At 43.2% G+C, this 19,158-nt stretch overlaps 1 protein-coding gene across 2 annotated transcripts in view; it reads left to right on the top strand.

Annotated features, from left to right (window-relative positions):
- MYOT (myotilin) overlaps window positions 1–19,158 on the top strand; it is a 673,370-nt gene that overhangs the window by 173,274 nt on the left and 480,938 nt on the right. The gene's annotated exons all lie outside the window — the stretch shown is intronic.

Here is a 19,158-nt window from a genome sequence, read left to right as displayed (position 1 = left end):
CACATTTACTTACATGCATAACAAACCGAATCTGAAGAGGCATTTAACCTATTAATGTACTTCACAGCAGAAACGTGGAAAACCATATAGTCTACATTATAGTTTGTAAAAGCAGATAAAATAGTGTGAAATCAATCTGCTAAAAGTTAACCTTGAAATAAATGCTGATTGTGTTCGTCCATATACTAAAAGTGACAGAAACAATGGATATGGACTAGCCTTGATTTTTTTGATTTAGTGTGGAATTCAGTGATCTGGTCTATGACGCACTCTGAATGTAGCAACCACATAGAGAGCATCTTCTCCCTCATTCATCAGCTCTCACTCCATACCAATGCATTTCGCCCTACAGACATGAACACACAACTGTGCCAAAATCTTCCATGCCCAGGGACTATATTTAGATGCCCATAGACAGGGAGGAGAAATAGTGTAATAGTCAATCCATCAAAATCATTAAAGTAAGGCGCACCGAGATACCTTGGTATTCTTTATTTAGCACAATTCCGTGCCTATTTTTGGAAACTGCCTATACTCCGAAAACAATAAGACTATGCAAAATTCTTTCTCTTTAGGCCTTCAGAGCAGAATGCCTCCTCAATTCTTAAGGGTTGGGATTTTGTCAGTAGCAGGCTCACAAAGAGAAGTAACCTGATGACAAAAGATTCCTATTTTACAAAAGTTGTTAAAGCAGAGGATTGGTTCCAGAGCAAAATAATATGATGAAGGTGCTATGGCACCACTAGTCGCGGTATCATAGCTGCGCAGCCTCCCGTAGCTGCGCAGCTTCCCTGAGTTAACACCTTATTCGTATATGGCCCTGCCAGTCGTGCCTTCTTTCTTTTAATCCAGCTAGGGTTAGATGTCCATTTAGCTCTGGTAGTGTCTGTCACGAAAATCAATTGAACTTTACTGTTTAGAATAATTTAAGATTTCATACTGATGCACTTAATTGCTCTTAAATGCTTCCAGGCCTTGTCATATTTTATCAAATATTCATTTCATCATTGTAAGTGTTAATGAATTTGTGTGAATTGATTTTTACTTAAATGTTGGCCAACAGTATGTTTTTTTAACTTCAAGAACAGCAAAGGTCAATGTCTGTTGCATATCATATTTCCGCTTTAATAATGTTTGCATGTATTTGTGTTTTTAAACCTTTATTGATTGATTGATTGATTGGCTAGCCAAGGTATCGCCTCGCAACTCTCCCAAAGACTCCAGACCATTCAGAATGTAACAGCCAAACTAACTCTCAAACTTCCACTCCACATTCATATATACAAATCTCTCAAAGATCTACATTGGCTCCCTATACACAAATGTGTTATCTTCAAGCTGCTCACACATACCTACAAAGCACTACCCAAACAAGGTGCTGCATCTTTGATGGCTGCATCAACTTCCACACCAGCCAGACACCTCCACTTGGCCAACCCACTGCTTGCTCAAGTCCCTCACACACGAAGAACCAGAACCTGAGGCTGCACCTTTTCCTATCTGCCTCCTTAAGCCTGGAACAACCTCCCCTAACACATCGATTTCCCAACTCCTACTTACAATTTTACAAGAAACAGAAAACCTGCCTATTCCAATAGGACCCAGTCAGGGCATCCCTCCACCCCTTCTTAGATGCTAGCATACCCTCTAATGTGATATGCACACCATATAAATTATCATAAGTTCGCTGGGCGCCATATGACCAGTAACACCAACAAAAACTGCCCCACTGTCATGGGAAGAGCAACAGTATGCCACATAGCACCTGAACCCATTACAGGGCTATGGAAGAAGAGTTTGGGGTTGCAAAATAGAATCTAGGGACATATGTTACACCACAAAACACTTATATATATTTGTTTTTAATTCACTCTTCCCAGAGAACCCTAAAGTGCTGGTACACCTAAAAGCATTTCTCTAAATCTCCTCAAAATTGCCTATATAGTTCTATGTTCCTTTAATTCCTGCACCTTGTTCTCTAAAGTAGTTTAAATGAGGAAATGCCCAAATGAAGCCTTCAAGATAAAGTGAAGCATTGTAGGAGAAAACAATTATTGTGTCCCGCCACAAACTGCAGTAGTATATTGTAGTGCACGTGCAGAAAAAATCAAAAGCCCATTATTTAAACTGACTGATGGGCTACATTTTTATTGTGCACAGTACGCTTCAGTTTCTCTTATAGCTGATTTAAACATGCAACATTGGAGATGCAAGTTTTAACCAAATATGATTTTCTATATGCTCAAAATATCCCATGAAATCACATATCCTTCATCTCAACATGGTGGGTAGTGAATAGTCCTCAGAACTTTAACAAGCAGCTAGAACATGTAAATTGCAGGCACTTTGCCTACACTTACGTTCTCTAGACTTTTTATAATCGGAGCTTCAAATGTGATATAAGCATTGCTTTGCTGCCCTTTGGCTAGGTTTGCGCTATAGAAATAGTGCACACATACATACAAGCATACAGGCACCATAGGAGTGTAGGTACCAAGGGAAAAATGGTGTGGAGAATGGAGAAGTAGTTATTTGGGATACATAATTGGGCCTTTCCAATAACATTTAATGTCTGTGTCAATCCTCAACGAGGTCCTCAGAGGCCACTATTTATACCTGTTCACGCTATCAAATGCTGAACACAGACCCATAAACGCAAAATGGATATCGCCAGAACTGGCTTCAGTAAATGTATTCACAATTAAATATATATTCAGAGACTTATTGATGGTGCTTTTCCCCGGCCTCAATCCAAATCGGATATCAGAAAGTGTGTGTTTGCTCCGCTCATTCCTGAAGTGGAGATAATATCACCATCAATCAGTCTCTGAATTGATATCTAATTGTAAATAAAGTTACTGTAACCGTACCTTGCATGTGAACCATGTGGAAGGTCATTTCTTATGTGAAGGCTTTGATCTGCCACTAATGGACAAAACACTTATTCCAGTCCTTCTTTATGCAGACGTTGCAGTCTTTCTTGCAAGGACTGCATTGGGCCTTTAACGCTTACTGGATTAATTCGAGAGCTTCATCGCATTGCTTCATTTAGCAACAAACCTGGGAAGGTCCTATGTTACGATAATTGGCCCCAGAAACACAAAGACCAGAAAAAATATGATTTTGGGGGTTTGAAATTTCAAGGGCCCTTATGTAGACGTTTTGTTTGACCACACATGTTCCTGGGCCTCTTTGATCTTTTCTAAATGACTCTACGTGCGACCAAACAGATCCAGACTGTACTTAAAATCTATGAGTCCAAATATGTGTATGCAGTGTTGGATCGGAGTGTTTTTTTAGGGTAACTGGATCGTTCATCACTCCAAGTTATAGAAAACTTCTTTTTTAAACGCCTACTTGCGCTCCCACGTTGCACGTCATCTTTTGTTTATCACGAGGAATTAGATCAGAAATACATTGTTTTCATGATATTCCTTTGTCCTTTAATTAAATGGTCCTCGGTCTGGGTTAATCCAGACCCAGAACTCAATAGGCTAATTCGGAGGAACTGCTACTCTTTTGAATATGCAAAATAAGATCCCATGGTTTAATTATGCGAGATCGGGCTTCCAGGCCTTTGGGCATCCGTTTTTTGTTTATGGCTTCTGATTCTTTTTTTTTAAAAACCTGACTTCGACAAAGAATAATTTTCTTGCACTTAGAAAATCCAACAGGGAGGATTTGAACTGCAGAATGGGACAGTTCGCACTTATGTTATTTTCAAAACAACTTTGTATATCAAACCTTATTTGATTTCTGTAAGTAATAGTTTCCTTCTATACCTTCTGAACAGATTTCGCCTTTGTTTGATACACCATTTGCTGGCGCTCCCCAAAGGCTGGTCCTTGGTCGGGGACATTGACCCCTGAAGTTGTGACAGGTTCTCGACACAAGATAACCTTTGTTTTACTATGTTTTGTGATATTTACACTGATGTATTTACTCATTTATTTACAATTGTCATCTTCTGAGTTTATATGTTTTTATATTGTTGGCTTTTTAAAGGGTGCACTACAGCAGAGACTGAGCATGGGTATTCAGTTTTCTTAAGTATTTTTAGGTCGAGCCTAGAGCAGGGCATGCGCTGCTTGCTCGACTTTAGTAAGGGGGTTGTCAAAGTGCTACCCACAAGCTTTTGCTGGCCTGAAGCTTGCGTGCACGCTCGCGTGCACGTGCACAGCCGCCATCTGCCTTTCTTATCTCTTTCACCGTGCTGGCCATTACTTTCACTTTCGCCGCCGCATCTGCCTTTCTTATCTCTGCTTGTTATTCAATGGAATGCTTGCCCTTCATAAATCTTTTTCGCTTCGCTCACAGTGTCACGATCGCTCACAGGCGGCGTGGTTGAATCATTCATGACTCTTTCACTTTTTAGTTTTCTATCGGACCTCGCACCCCTTTCTATTATAAGTGTAGGTTTCACATTAGCTGATTTCATCATGTAATCAGTCAGCGCGCTGATACATGGTACTCCATTTATCACGGTTAGCGCTCCTTCAAACCCTAAGTAACTAGGAGGTTTTTAGCATACCACGCGCCACTATTTTTACGTAAGCCTGCATTTGAGCTTGCACTTGAATTATTCAAGCCAGTCTTCACGTTATCCGTGAGCGCGTTGCCTCATTCCTCACTATTCATGTGACTCCATTAATCACGGTTTGTGCTCCTCCAAACATTAAGTAACTTGAAGGTCCTTAGCATACCACGCACAACTATTTCAACGTAAGCCTGCATTTGACTTCGGCTCCAAATTTAATTGCTGGCTTAGATTAAACGTGCATTAGCAGTCCTCTGCTAATTATGGCGATCTGTTTGAAAGAATTTTTTCACTCACTTAGGGCGTCCGGTTTCATGGTATTTCCATTCCTGCCTCGCGCCTTCCTACTTCCCTCCCTGCCTCAAATCCCGCCCTCTCGTGTTTTACAGTGCCTGCTTGAGGTGCCCCTCGCCCCTCCTTGGGCATATCGTGGTGTGTTTACTGAGAGGACGTTTTTACGGCTCGCAGCCCAGCGCTTCTCAGAGTGCCTACATGTGTAGCAAGGGCGCTGTCGGCTTGGCTTTCTGACATCTGAGCCCTCGGTTCACGGAGCAACTCAGCTCCCTGATTTGGCATATCTGTTGTAGGGCAGGTTGTGAGACCCAACTCACTGAAAGTTCTAGTGAGAACAGAAGAGCCCCCCCACCCCCTGCTGTCACAGGGGGTGGGGGGTTATGGTCCGAATTCAGAGACAACCAGGGTTTGACCGGAGTGTTGTGATTTTTGCATTGGGTTCCGGAGCTGGGTTCCGGTGCTGCTTGTGGTAAAACGCTTTGACGCCTCGTCAGCGGTAGTAAGCGCTATATAAATGCAACTACAATTACTCGCCCTACCAAAGTTCACTTTCTCCGACGATGTGGCTAACTGAGATCTCAGGAGCATCTTGACCTAAGCTGACTGACCCTTGTAACAAGAGCGCCCTATTCACTGCCAGTCCCAGAGTCTCGTCCTCGGGTGTCCTCTTCCAAACCATGTGATCGCAAACTTAGGGCAACAGTTTCACTGAAGGAAGATAAGCCTTGGAGAACTCCTCCCCTCCTTCTTAGAAGACCGGGTCCTCCAGCTGAAGAGCACGTCTCTGTTCCACCAATATCCACCCTCTCCGGTGTCTGCCTGGCGCACTAGCACTCTGAAGTGACTGCAAGGTGGCACTTAGCACTCTGCATAATACCCCAAATACCTGGGCTAGTAGAAGGGGGGAGAGTGGCTTTGATTGGACAGGTGGGGTTAGTACGACTAAACTATGTTTAGATAATATAGTGCTTTTTCACCAGATAGGCTTTTTGGCGCTAGAGACAGTGATTCAGATCATAAAGTGAGCACCTAGAACTTCAGCTGACAACAAAGCGCCTCTCAGTTGGTGATGCCATTCACACATTTGTATTGCACGCGATCAACCACTTTCATGGCCTGGCTTCCAGGAGTCCGGGGGTTAATTCCACACAGTCTCCAGGTTTCCATCCCAGAAGGTGTGCGGTTCAGGCCTATCTCAGTGGTGTGAAGGGATCCGCAGCTGCGTACGATGAATGTGTTTTTCAGTGAGCTGTGGTTGCTGGCACTGCCAGTGCTCACTGTATGTGCGCGCAGGACTACTCTTGGAACCAGCAGCGAGTCACACTGAGATCTTAGATATCCAGAGGAAAAACATCCTGCTAGTTCAGCTTTATACACCCTCCGGCATTGAAAAAAATGGCTTTCCTATTGCTTTCCCTCCCTTCAATGTCCCCCCACTCTCTCACCTCCCTCTGCCGTCCGATCTCTAACCCTGGCTTTCCTCCCCACTCCCTCCCCAACAGTCTCTAGATCCTTTTATATTTATCCCTCTACTTGCTTCTTCTCGCCATCTGCTTTTTCTTTGTCTCACTCTCTCTCATCCCTTTGCTTCTCCCTCCCCCTAGCTCATCTGCTGCCCTCTTCTTCCCCCATCACACTTTCCTGGTTTCCTTTTTCGTATCCCTTTATGTTAAATTGCATCTCTCACCAAACTTCCCAACACCTCTGGCAAAACACTTATAAGGTCCCAGAGGCGAGACTTATCCAGTATTGGGGTATCTTTCATTGATTCACATGCCTGAATCATTCCCCGTCGTCGAGGCGGGAGTCCCACGGTATAAATATATACAAAAGCAGTGCCTAAAAAATTTCTTGTAGTAGGCTGGAAAAGCCTAAAGGCCTAACTAGGCCTTAAAACTTAGCAGCCTATCTACATCATTATGTAAAAAGACCTGAAATAGTAGCCTCAGCCAATCAGCTGTCCTCACCCTCTAGAACCTTCCCAGCTCAGGCAGTTCTCCTCAGATTTTCACCGCACTTCGTGTGTAAGGGAGTCTCCCTGAGTGCCTACTCAGTTTTTTGGCTTTTTTCCTCAAAAATGTCTGAAAAGAAGGCTCTTTTCAAGGCTTGTGGAACCTGCTATAAGAAGAGGGTCCATGTGGATGACCAGCACTCTGACTGCATTTATTGTCTACACCCCTCACATGTTGTAAAGGACTGTAGGATTTGCCGTACCTTCCCTCCAAAAACAATCAGGGATAGGGAGGCAAGGGTTCTTTTGTGGTTGAAATCATCTTCCACTGATGATGAGGACAAGGCCTCTACCTCCAGCAAGAGAGCCAGATCCAGGGAAAGCTCTTCTCCTGAGACAAAGAAAAAACTTAAACCCTCTCAGAGAGCCTCAGAACCCTCCAAGAGTGCATTGTCTTCTTCACGAACGACAACTGTGAGTACAGCCCAGGCTAAGACTGTTTCTCTGGTGTCTGTTCATACTACTACTTTGACTTCTACTTTTTCTACTACTTCTACGGTCACCACTTTGGCTATTACCTCACCTCTGATGTCTGTTAAAATGTTGTCATCGCCTGTGAAGCCTTCGACGACGAAAAGCAAGTTGCCGACTGTCCCGTCGTCGACGTCCCCGTCGACGACGGCCCCGTCAACTAAAACTTCCGGTCCGTCGACGAAAATCCTGTCGACGAAGCCAACATCGTCGTCGACGAAGACACTGACGACGATCTCGTCGACGAAGAACTCGTCGACCAAGAAACCATCGACGACCTCGTCGACGAAGGACTCGCCGACGAAGACACCATCGACGGCCTCGTCGACGAAGGACTCATCGACGAAGGGCTCGTCAACGAAGACACCATCGACGCCCTCGTCGACGAAGGGTTCGTCAACGAAGATAACATTGATGACCCCGTCGACGGCAAAATCATTGCCATTGACGACAGTTCCATCAACGGACAAGCTATCGACGGTTCCGTCGACGGAGAGTCCAATAACAATGGCTTCATCGTCATCGACTACTACGACAGCAGTGGCATCTGCTCATCTGTTGCCCAGTTCACCTCCGACAAAGATCCAATATACGCATTTTCAAATGAAAACGTATCAGAGGCGAGATTATTCTCACATTTCTCCACTGTTACCATCACACCTTTTGGAGACATATGTGGAGGAAGATTCAGGTGAAGGTGAAGAGGATGACGGTCCTTTTGGCATTGCCCATCACCCTTCTCAATTGAATATTAAATATCAGGAGGACGATGAGGATGATGTCCATGGTCATTATGCACATGAAGATTTCGCGATGCCATATCAATCGCCCCATGCCAGACCTCCTCGATCTGAGGACACTGGTCATCTGCCATCTACTTTAATTCAGGATTTACAAGCTATGTTGGCAGACTATCGCCAGAGATTTCCTCCAACTCCAGTTGCACCTGCTGTGCTGCCTACCCCAGTTGACGTGCCAAGGCCTCCGTCACCGCGAGCATCATTGTCACCAAGACAGGATACTGGTCCTGCACCTCAAGATGACACGGATACTTCTTCTCATGATGACGATGATGGCAGAGAAGAGGGCGAATTGCCAGATAATACACCTGTAGATCCATGGGAGGGTTATGTCATTCCTATGCCTTCACCGCCTGCGCCCCGCCCTTCAGATTCTCCACCTGAGGATATTGGCGGATTTCACAATAATATGCAACGTGCTGCTAATAGATTTGAATTGACCGTCACAGTTGAGCAGTCTGACTGCTTTTTGCATGACTATAAAGAGGGATATCGCAGAGTTACCAGGGCTATCCCCATTATTGAATATATAAGGTGGTTTGACCGCCATTGCTCAGCAGCAAATAAAGCTCTTTGCAGAGCTTTAAACTGCAAACCCAGAAGCATAGTAGATGTGAGGACTGCTAGACAGAATTATAAAACAGCTATAGGCTCAAGGAAGGCTGCTCTACTAACTGAGCAATGGGAGGCATTAACAACTGCTGCCACTCTGGGGAGCAGTACTACTTTTTGGCCTGCTGTTAAAAAGATGCGGGATATGGGTAAGCAACTAACCCCGACTAGTTGTACCATAGCAAGTGAGCAATGGGAACTGCATTTTTCTAAAATATATGCCAGCCCTGGAGTTGCTATAGAAGATTATACCCCAGGAAAATTGGAATCCCTAGAAATTACTGTGGGGGAAGTCACCGTGGCCATTAAACAGAGCCTTGGCAACAAGGCACCTGGGCCCGATGGCTTCCCAATAGATATAATCAAGCACAACCCAGAACTCTGGGGAAACATTTTTGTTAACCTTTTCAACAGTCTACCGTTTGTCCCAATACCCGCAACTTGGTCCACGAGCATAATAGTGCCTATTTATAAAAAGGGCGAAAGATCTGATCCCGTAAATTATAGGCCTATTTCGCTCTTGGACAATACTCTAAAGATCTTGGGTAGGGTACTCTATAATAGAGTTAATGATTGGGCTGAGGAAATGGGGGTACTTGACCGTTGTCAAATGGGTTTTAGACGCAAGGTGGGAACCATCGAACAATGCCAATTTGAATCTTTTAATTAGCAAATATAACATTGCTAAGGCATCACCCATTTACCTTGCGTTTATGGACTTATCGTCCGCATTTGACCTGGTAAACAGGTCAAAATTGTGGTCGATTCTTTTGTTGTATGGCCTGGATCCCCCCTTGGTACATTTCCTCGCCTATTTGCACAAAGATACAAAGGCACAAGTACGGATTGACATGGAGGGTACAGTCTCTGGGCCAATTAATGTAGAGAGGGGGGTGAGACAGGGGTGCGTTTTAGCACCCCTGTTATTTATTATCTACATAAATGGCTTGAGCCACTCCCTAAAAAAGGCTACCCCAGATGTCCCTAAAATTAAAGGATGCCAACTACCGTGTCTTCTGTACGCGGATGATGCTGTGCTCATGGGATTAACACCTAATGCCCTACGTGCACTAGTCAGGGATTTTTCATCATACATGGGGAATTTGGATTTAAAAGTAAATTTTAAAAAATCATTCATCATGTCCTGTGGGCCGGGTGCTAAGCAATTAAATTCCATTATGATAGGAGCTGATAAGTTGCTCTTAACCAAAACTTTCCCATATCTAGGTATGGTCTTTGCTGCAAACGGCCTGTGGAGTGGGCATATTGCCCACGCCACAGGCAAGTTCTCAAAGGCCATAAACTCAATTTTATCCCTTCCCAAACCAAGGAAAGTTGGAGCAACCAAAGCAATTTTAAAGATTTATAGGCTCCAATGCATCCCAGTGGCAACCTACGGTGCCGAAATTTGGGGGTCAGTAAAAACCCCCTCAATACAAAGAGAAGAGAATCGGCTCTGTAGGAAGCTACTGGGAGCTCCGATTACATCATCAGGGTTTATCTGCCACTCGGAGCTGAATGCACCCTACATTAGTGACTTTATCGCAGCCAGGCCTGCATTATTTTGGTTAACTATCTGGGTGAATGAATATGCTAGTTTAACACATGATATTTTGAGGGAATGTTTAGCTTGCGACAAATGGAATAAGATCCCGTGGTTTCGTGGTATACAAGAGAGTCTGTCTAGTATAGACAGGGGCAACCTCTTTGAAAATCCATCTTGCATAAAGAGGACTGACAAAAAAGAAGTCCAACTTGAACTGTATGCCAATTACAGGGAAAAAAGATTGTCAGAAGAGATGAAGAAACAAACTGTTGTGTCCTATATTAACAATGGTTTATTAACCCAGCAACTCCCGCTGTATTTGACATTACCAATGTGTTGCTGGGAAAGATCTTTATTATTTAGAATGAAAGCAGGAACGGTAAAATTTTTACTTTGTTTTCCTCTGGGACACAATGTAGATGACAAGATTCCGTGTCCTTGTGACGGAACCAGTAAACAAAATGATCTACATTTCTTCTTCATGTGTAAGTTTTATATGAAATATATTAAATGGTTTCTAGCACCCTATTTTAAAAAACATAGACCCATCTCCCTGACCCAGTCTTATCTGATGCTTTTAAAATTGGAGGACGATGAACTTATATTTCGCACAAGCTGTTTCTTAAAAGTTATTTTTAATGTACGTAAAAGTATGGAATACCCTTGATTCATTTGTACTATCAATGACTACTGATCCTCCTTGCACTTTTGAAATGTGTAACTTAGCAAATGCATTGATAATGTATTTTATAGTGTATATTGCACCTATTGTAATTGTAATTATAGATGTCGAATTGTATTTAAATTGTGCTTTTATGGATTTTTGAAATCCGAATAAAGATTTTCGAATTGAATTGAATTGAATATATATGGAAGGAGGGCCTCAACATCATCAAAACGCCCGCTTCCATTCCTGCAGTCCTTCCAAGTAGAGAAAAAGTATCGAGCACCATCGGATACTCCATCTTGTTTAATAGGTCACCCTCGACCAGACTCTGTCATATCACAGGCTGCACAGCAGAAGTACAAGAATCCTTCTGTTCCCATTTCAACACCAGTGTAAAAGAAATTGTTCCCTTGAGAATGATTGCAACACAAGCTAGAACTTAGCCTCAAAAGAACATTCTGTCTGTAAGAACTCATATAAACACAGAAGTGAAATAGATAACAAATTTATTGTACTCAAAGTATGATTAAAAACAATTCATAAACACGTTCTATAGTAATTATAATATAAAAGAAAAAGAGAAAAAAATTTGAGCAACAATGACACTTGTATTGTGACCTGCACAAAACAAAAGACAGACAAAGGTTTGTAAAACACACAAATGGTAAAATACAAATTGTACATTAAAAGAAATCCTAATTATATACACAACTGTTTTATCACTATCAGTTTGTTGGATATAAACGTTAATGGTGCAGGTTTTAATTGTACTTATACAGAAGCGTCGACGCGTTTCGGTGGTTTTGGGTAAATGTAGTCCACCTTTGTCAAGACATTCTTTGGTTGTCTGTCGAATTGAAGGGTCTGTACAATTTCCCTACAATAAATTTACATACAATTACACATTTTTACATGATGGAATCTATGTAACAAATTGCATCACCTGGATCGAAAACATCACATCGTATACTTTTTAGACAATAAGCTATTCAAAAGAATATAGTAGTAGCGCTATGGTAGTCCTGTTGACTGTTGTTAACACTTACTATGTGGGTCTATCAGCATATACATACAATTACAAATTTTTACATGATGAAATCTATGTAACATATTGTATCACTTGGATCAAAAACATCCCATGTTATACTTTTTAGACTATGCTCTTCAAACGAATATAGTATTAGCACTATGGTAGTCCTGATAACTGTTCTTAACACTTGCTACGTGGGTCTATTGGCATATTATCATAACTACCGTGTTTTATACCCAATTTATACCGGAAAAACTGTGCTATGTTTATATGCCTGATGCTTTCCCCTGATGCACTGTAGAGGTGCATACTCTGTTATGGTTGTTATTTAACTGCTAGGTTTGCTAAAAAGTTGTCTTACCTATTGATAAGATCCTTGGGAGTCTTATTGTTCCCAGACTCGCTTCGTAGTTTAGGATAATGTTAAAATTCAGGCGGTTCTATTTAGAACGATTATGATGACAATCCTACAGGTTTGTGAAGGGAGAGAAAGGAATTCTTTCAGACATATATAGTACGTTCCTAGGTCCCCAACTCATCCACGTTTGCTGAGTAGATACTATCTAGCTATTTATTATTATCGAGGCTGGCTATAACATACCTCCTGTAGGGGTCGTTTTTTTTTCTCAAACTTCTCTTTGGAGATATATTTGGAAGACCAAGAATAAAATTTGTAATGACGATCTAGGGTAAGATAAAGATCAAAAGAAGCAAAGCTCTCATTGGGTATTCTATTTGAGGTTGCTATTAAAGGCTATGAAGTATTCTTAAGACTATCGAAACCTACCCGCTATTATGGGTTGCTCATCATGGTTCTCTGCAGTTATATAGATTATGCAGTGCACGTGGAATAGGAACTTTAGATGGGTTATCGTGTGCCTGATGACAGAATAAAAAAGAAAACCTTTATGCAGTATTTGCTGATAGGTGGTAGAAACCCTTTTTATATAAGTGGTAAAACAGTGCCTACCTGAATTGCAAAGGCTCTCGGTTTCAGCTTAGTGGAGCTATTACGTTTAATAGCAGATAAATTGTTATGGACGCCGCTGCTATCGGGACAGCGCTGCCTGATAAAGAAAGGGGGGGATAAAGTATTGGTTTAGGAGGAGAAATGGGGAGATGTAGTCCTACTTATTGTGATACTATTTAAGAAGCCGACAGAAAGTCTTACCTCCGAAAGCCGAGTGCTCCCGCTGCCAGTAGGGATTCCGTATTGCGTACGAAGGGCTCGGTTTCCCGCCTCTTCTTAAAAAGGCAAACGTAGTTCGTGATTGGGCCACAAGGTGAAAACTGTCGACCAATCTATGGGCAGGGATTTGTAGCCTACTTATTTGTATGTTAGGTATTCAATACTTGGAATGTGATTGGCTATTATCAACCTATCATTTAGGCCACACTTACACGGAGGGAGCAGTTCTCTCTTAGGTCCTCCGTTGTAACATCAGTGAATGTGGTCTATTAAACGTTGTCTGACGTTATTTTAACATGCCAGAAATGCCCACGAGTCTATGTTTTTATCAGAAGGGGCCAGGTCGCTGGTCTAGTTTAAAAAAGGAGAAAAAATATATGAATTTTTTTTTTTAAGGAATATTACGGGCCACAGGGTGGTACCAGTAGATCAACGGAAAAAAATTGTGATGCCAACTTGTTTGCATGTAAGATCCACAATTCATGAAATTTGATTGGCTATAATCTAATTAACATTGACGCCGCACTAGTGCAAAGGGAACAGGTCTCTCTTTGTTCCTCTGGTAAAGATTAAATACATGTGGTTACATAAACGTCAAAATGGCGCTATTTCTGAATGCAGAATATGCTAAGAGTATTAGTATTCCCCGTGACCCAGATCTTTGGTCTAATTTTAATGCAGGTGGGAAACGAATTTATGTAAAATTATGTAAAAAATATACAAAAAATAATATTAATAAAAATTCTCTTACTGGATAACATCGTATGCCATTCTAAGAAAGGGTGAAAGCCATAATTCAACATAGCCTTGCACACAAGGTATTCCCAGGCTGATTGGGCAATATGCTATGCCCAGACTTTACAGTGAATTTCATATTATCTAATTATAAACACTTAGCCCAATCTTCCCGAGTATTGAGACCTTTGGCTATGGTGTTTAGGAAACAGAAATACCATTGTTCCCTAGTTTTTCTTAATTTCTCGATGTCACCTCCTCTTCTATTGATTCTTATCTTCTCAAGTATGAACCATCTAACTTCTTCACAAGAGTGGTTCATCGATTTAAAGTGCTCTGTGAGTGGTGCATTGCACTTTTCCGTACGTATCGCAGATTTATGTTCTAGGACACGTGTCCGTAGTTCTCTTCTAGTTTCACCCACATAGCCTAGGTTGCATGGGCACAACAGTAAATATATTACGTTCTGGCTTCTGCAATTGTTGAATGTGGAGGGTACCAACTTTTTACCATTATATTCAAAGCTGTTGCCTGTGATACATTGAGGGCATACGGAACACGTTCCACATTTGTAGTTGCCAGAGGCCAAGTTACCCGTCAGAGTACGTTGGTTTTCAGATTGTGCTTTGTACGTATGTACTAGGGTGTTCCGGATTGTTTTATTACGACGGAACGAGAAAAGTGGTTTGTCCAGTTGGTTGTTGCTATTGTGGTTTAGGATTTTCCAATGCCTGTTAATGATATTTTTCACTTGGTTACTCACATGGGAATATTGCGTGACAAAAACTATCCTGTCAAGGGGTGTATTGTTTTTATTTGTTTTTCTTTGTTGATCTAACAAGCTGTCTCTGTCATAAAATCGTGCCCGTTTGAGGGCATGTTTGATTAATTTATTAGGATAGCCTCTATTTTTGAGTTTAATCTTTGTATTTTCAGCATGTTTATAAAAGTCTTCCAGATTGGGGCAATTTCTTCTAAGTCTCAGAAACTCACCGAATTAGACATTATCTTTTTGGGCCTTAGGATGATTACTGGTGTAGAGGAGGAGTGTATTCTTATCCGTTGGTTTGGTGTATAATTCAACTTTGAGAATACCATCCTCCTCCTTGATGGCAACGTCGAGAAATTCAACTCTTTGATTGCTGTGGTGTCCCGTGAATTTAAGATTGGGATCACCCAGATTCAGCCACTCCAAAAACTCCTCGAGGTCCTCGCTGGCACCGCTCCAGATGAAGATAATGTCATCTATATAGCGGTGCCAGCAGTAGATGTTCTCGAAATACTGGGCAGCCTCGTTATAGATATGCTTATCCTCGAAGTTGCTCACGTATAAGCATGCTAAGCTAGGGGCACATGTAGCCCCCATGCTGGTCCCCTTGGTCTGAAGAAAAAGCTCATCCTTAAAAAGGAAAAAGTTCTTTTTCAAAATGAGGTAGATGCAGTACATGATAAATTGTCCATTACCCCCCCTCAAATCTTCCTTCTCTAGAATTGCTGCAATCACCTCTATGGTATCGTCTTGGGGAATGTTAGTGTAGAGGGCTTCAATATCTAAGGCGACCAGAAGTTGGGTCGCCTGATTAAACCCTCTACCTTCAAACGTGGCGATTGCATGTGATGTATCCTTCAAGTAGGATCTCTGTTTCTTAACTATTGGTTGCAGAAAGAAATCTACGTAGCGGCTAAGTGGCTCCAAAATGGATCCGATTCCGCTAATGATTGGTCTCATGGGGGGATCCTCTATATTCTTATGGATCTTGGGGAGTCCATAAACTGCTGGTATAACTGGATGGTTGTCAACACCACCTGACAAGGAAGGCAGGAGACTGGATGCCATTGGGAAGAAGTTCTCTGCAAATGCAGCAGCCTCCATTAAAGCAGCTAATTCGTTAGCTATCCTGGCCCGTTATGATAGGCAGATGTGGTCCGATCTATCTGAATTCCTTGATTTGATCCCTGAGGATCATCAGCAAGAGGTGCGCAGGATCGTACTGGAGGGAGAAAGGGCAGCTTCGGATATCATTGATTGCGCCCTTGATATTTCGAACACCAACTTCAGACAATTGGCAGGAGCAGCAGTACTTAGGCGTCAAGGTTGGCTCCGGGCTACCACCTTCAGGCCTGAGGTCCAAACAAAAATCTTGGACATGGCGTACGATGGGGATTCACTTTTTGGAAAACACATCGATGACGCTTTGCTGGCAATAAAGACAGATACGGACACAGCTAAATCCCTTGGTACCCTGCAATATAAGAGGGGATCCTTTAGAGGAGCAAGAGGCCGTCGTTACTCCTCCAGGGGGAACTATTCCAACCAGCAAAATCGCCAATACCAATCTCAGTACAAACAACCGTACTATCAATCCTCTTACAGACAGCCTGCCTCCGGTTCTTTCTCTCGTCAAGGAGGGAAACGACGCTCACACAATCAAGGGCGTGATTCCAACAAGCGCCAATGAGCTTTGCCGGACGTCAGCCATTCATCCTCCCCTTCCCGTGGGCGCCAAAATTTCCGCCTTTTACCAACAATGGCGGAGTATAACTTCGGATCAGTGGGTCCTGGATCTTGTCAGGAATGGACACACTCTGGAGTTTTTACAGAAGCCACCAACAACGCCGCCCAGGGGTCCCCCTCCCCATCGTCTTCACTTACTCTTCAAAGAAGCCTTAAAGATGCTACACAAGAATGCGATAGAATGTGTTCCTCCTTCTCAGAAAGGGAAAGGGTTTTATTCTCGCTTCTTCCTCATAGAGAAAAATTCAGAAGAGTGGCGTCCCATACTGGATCTGCGCAAACTCAACAAATATCTAAAGAAACAGAGTTTTCGCATGGTAACGTTGACGGACATTCTGAATTGTCTCAACAAAGGGGACTTTATGGCTTCTCTGGATCTGCAAGACGCCTACTTCCACATCCCTATTCACCCAAAACACCGCAAATACCTAAGGTTTCAAGTGGCTGGCGTCCACTTTCAGTTCAAAGTGCTTCCATTTGGCCTCAAGTCGGCCCCCAGAATCTTCACCAAATGTTTAGCCCCAGTGGCAGCAATGCTGAGGTCCCAGGGAATACAAGTTTTCCCATACCTCAATGACTGGCTGTTAAAAGGACCATCGAGAAACTCCACAATGTAAGCGGTCAGGAGTTCCCTCTCCCTCTTCTCGAATCTGGGACTGACCCTCAATTCGAACAAATCTCAGCTTCAACCTCGTCAGGAGTTGACCTTTCTGGGAGCGGTCTTGAACACATGCCAGTGCAAGGCGTTCTTGACTCCGGAGCGGCAGAACAAACTGTTAAAACTAGCAAAACAAATATTTGCAAGAAGGTCACTTTCAGTTCGGACATTTGCTTCCCTTCTAGGGATGTGCTCCTCTGCAATCAGCCTCATCCCTATGGCGAGACTCAAAATGAGACCGTTACAGGAGGAATTACTTCGCCAGTGGAGGCAAGTCGACGGATCGTTCGACGACCGCATCAAAGTATCTACCAAAATGAAGCAAGCCCTTCTTTGGTGGTCGAAGGCGCACAATTTGTCACCAGGCCTCACTTTTCTCCAAGACATTCCAGAGTTCACCCTAACTACGGACGCTTCCATGGAAGGTTGGGGAGGTCACCTTCAGGACCTTCGGATCCAGGGACGATGGTCTCGTCAGTACCGGCAGAAGCACATCAACAGCCTAGAGCTGAGGGCCATTTTTCTGTCCCTGCAAGCCTTCCTTCCAAGGATTGCGAATTCGTCCGTGCTGGTGCGTACGGACAATACCACCAGCATGTACTATATTAACAAACAGGGAGGAACAAAATCTCTCACCCTGTCGCTGGAGGCTCAGGAGATGTGGGAATGGGCCCTACGCCACGGCATATCCCTCAGAGCAGAACATGTGCAAGGCGTCCAAAACTCTCTAGCAGACAACCTCAGCAGAGCTTTCACGGGCTGTCACGAATGGGAGCTCGAACAACATCAAGTAGAGAGGATCTTTCAAACATGGGGAACACCAACGCTGGATTTGTTCGCCACGTAGCAGAACAGCAAATGCCTGTTTTATGCCAGCAGGTTTCCTCAACAGGGGTCAAGGGGGAATGCCCTTTTGATGAGATGGTCCGGAATATTTGCGTACGCTTATCCTCCGATTCCGCTCATTCCGAAAGTACTGCAAAAGATGAAGAGGGAACATTGCACTCTCATCCTCATTGCTCCCTGTTGGCCACGGCAGTTTTGGTTTCAGGAGCTCCTTCTGCTCTCTCAGCAGCCTCCACTTCGTCTCAAACCGACAGTGTCAATGTTAACAAGAGAGGGAGGCCAGATCCAACATCCGGATCCTCAGTCACTGCACTTGCACGCTTGGCTCCTGACTTCCTAGAGTTCAAGGATCTTAACATCTCCTCGGACTGCAGGGCGATCTTATCACAGGCACGTGCGCAAAGTACCATCAAGACATATCGTTTTAAGTGGAAACGATTCTGCTCATGGTGTGGAGAAAATAATGTTCATCCACTTCAAGCTCCTCCTGAAGCCATCCTTCCATATCTGCTGTCTTTAGCTAGGGCTGGACTAGTTTTTTCGTCCATTAGGTGCATCTGGTGGCGATATCCAGGTTCAGGAAGAGTTCCAACAAACCATCCTTATGTTCATCATCTTTGATCAAACAATTCCTTAAGGGGCTATTCCGAGCTTTTCCACCAGTTCGTCCTCCTCCTCCTGAGTTGGATCTTAATATTGTTCTCTCTCAACTTCTAAAAAGGCCTTTTGAACCTATTCACAAGGCGGAGCTAAAGTTTCTAACTTGGAAAGTGGCTATCTTACTGGCTCTCACTTCAGCCCGCAGAGTCAGTGAGATACAGGCCTTCACTATTGCACAGCCTTTCTTGCAATTCTCTAAAGACTTTGTTACGCTTAGAACCAACCCAAGATTCATTCCAAAAGTACCAACTCAATTCCACATCAATCAACCAGTCAAGCTCAAAACCTTTTTCCCGGATCCTAAAACTCCGGCGGAGAAGGTTTTACATTCTCTGGATGTGAAACGGTGCCTGAAGTTTTATCTTCAAAAAACAAATGACATCCGCAAATCTAATCAACTTTTTGTTGCTTATGGTCAAGCCACCTTGGGTCAAGCTGTCACAAAGGCAACTATAGCTAGATGGTTGTCTTCTACGATTATCTCTGTCATGACAAAGCCAACAAACCTTTAACAAGAAAGGTCAAAGCGCATTCCACCAGAACAATGTCAGCGTCAACGGCCCTTTTCACTGGAGTGACGCTGGAGA

The sequence above is a fragment of the Lissotriton helveticus genome, chromosome 7 (assembly GCF_964261635.1).
Source record: "Lissotriton helveticus chromosome 7, aLisHel1.1, whole genome shotgun sequence".
In the NCBI taxonomy this organism is placed as follows: domain Eukaryota; kingdom Metazoa; phylum Chordata; class Amphibia; order Caudata; family Salamandridae; genus Lissotriton; species Lissotriton helveticus.
Note: the sequence above shows the minus strand (reverse complement) of the source record. Positions and strands in the feature narration are given on the sequence as shown.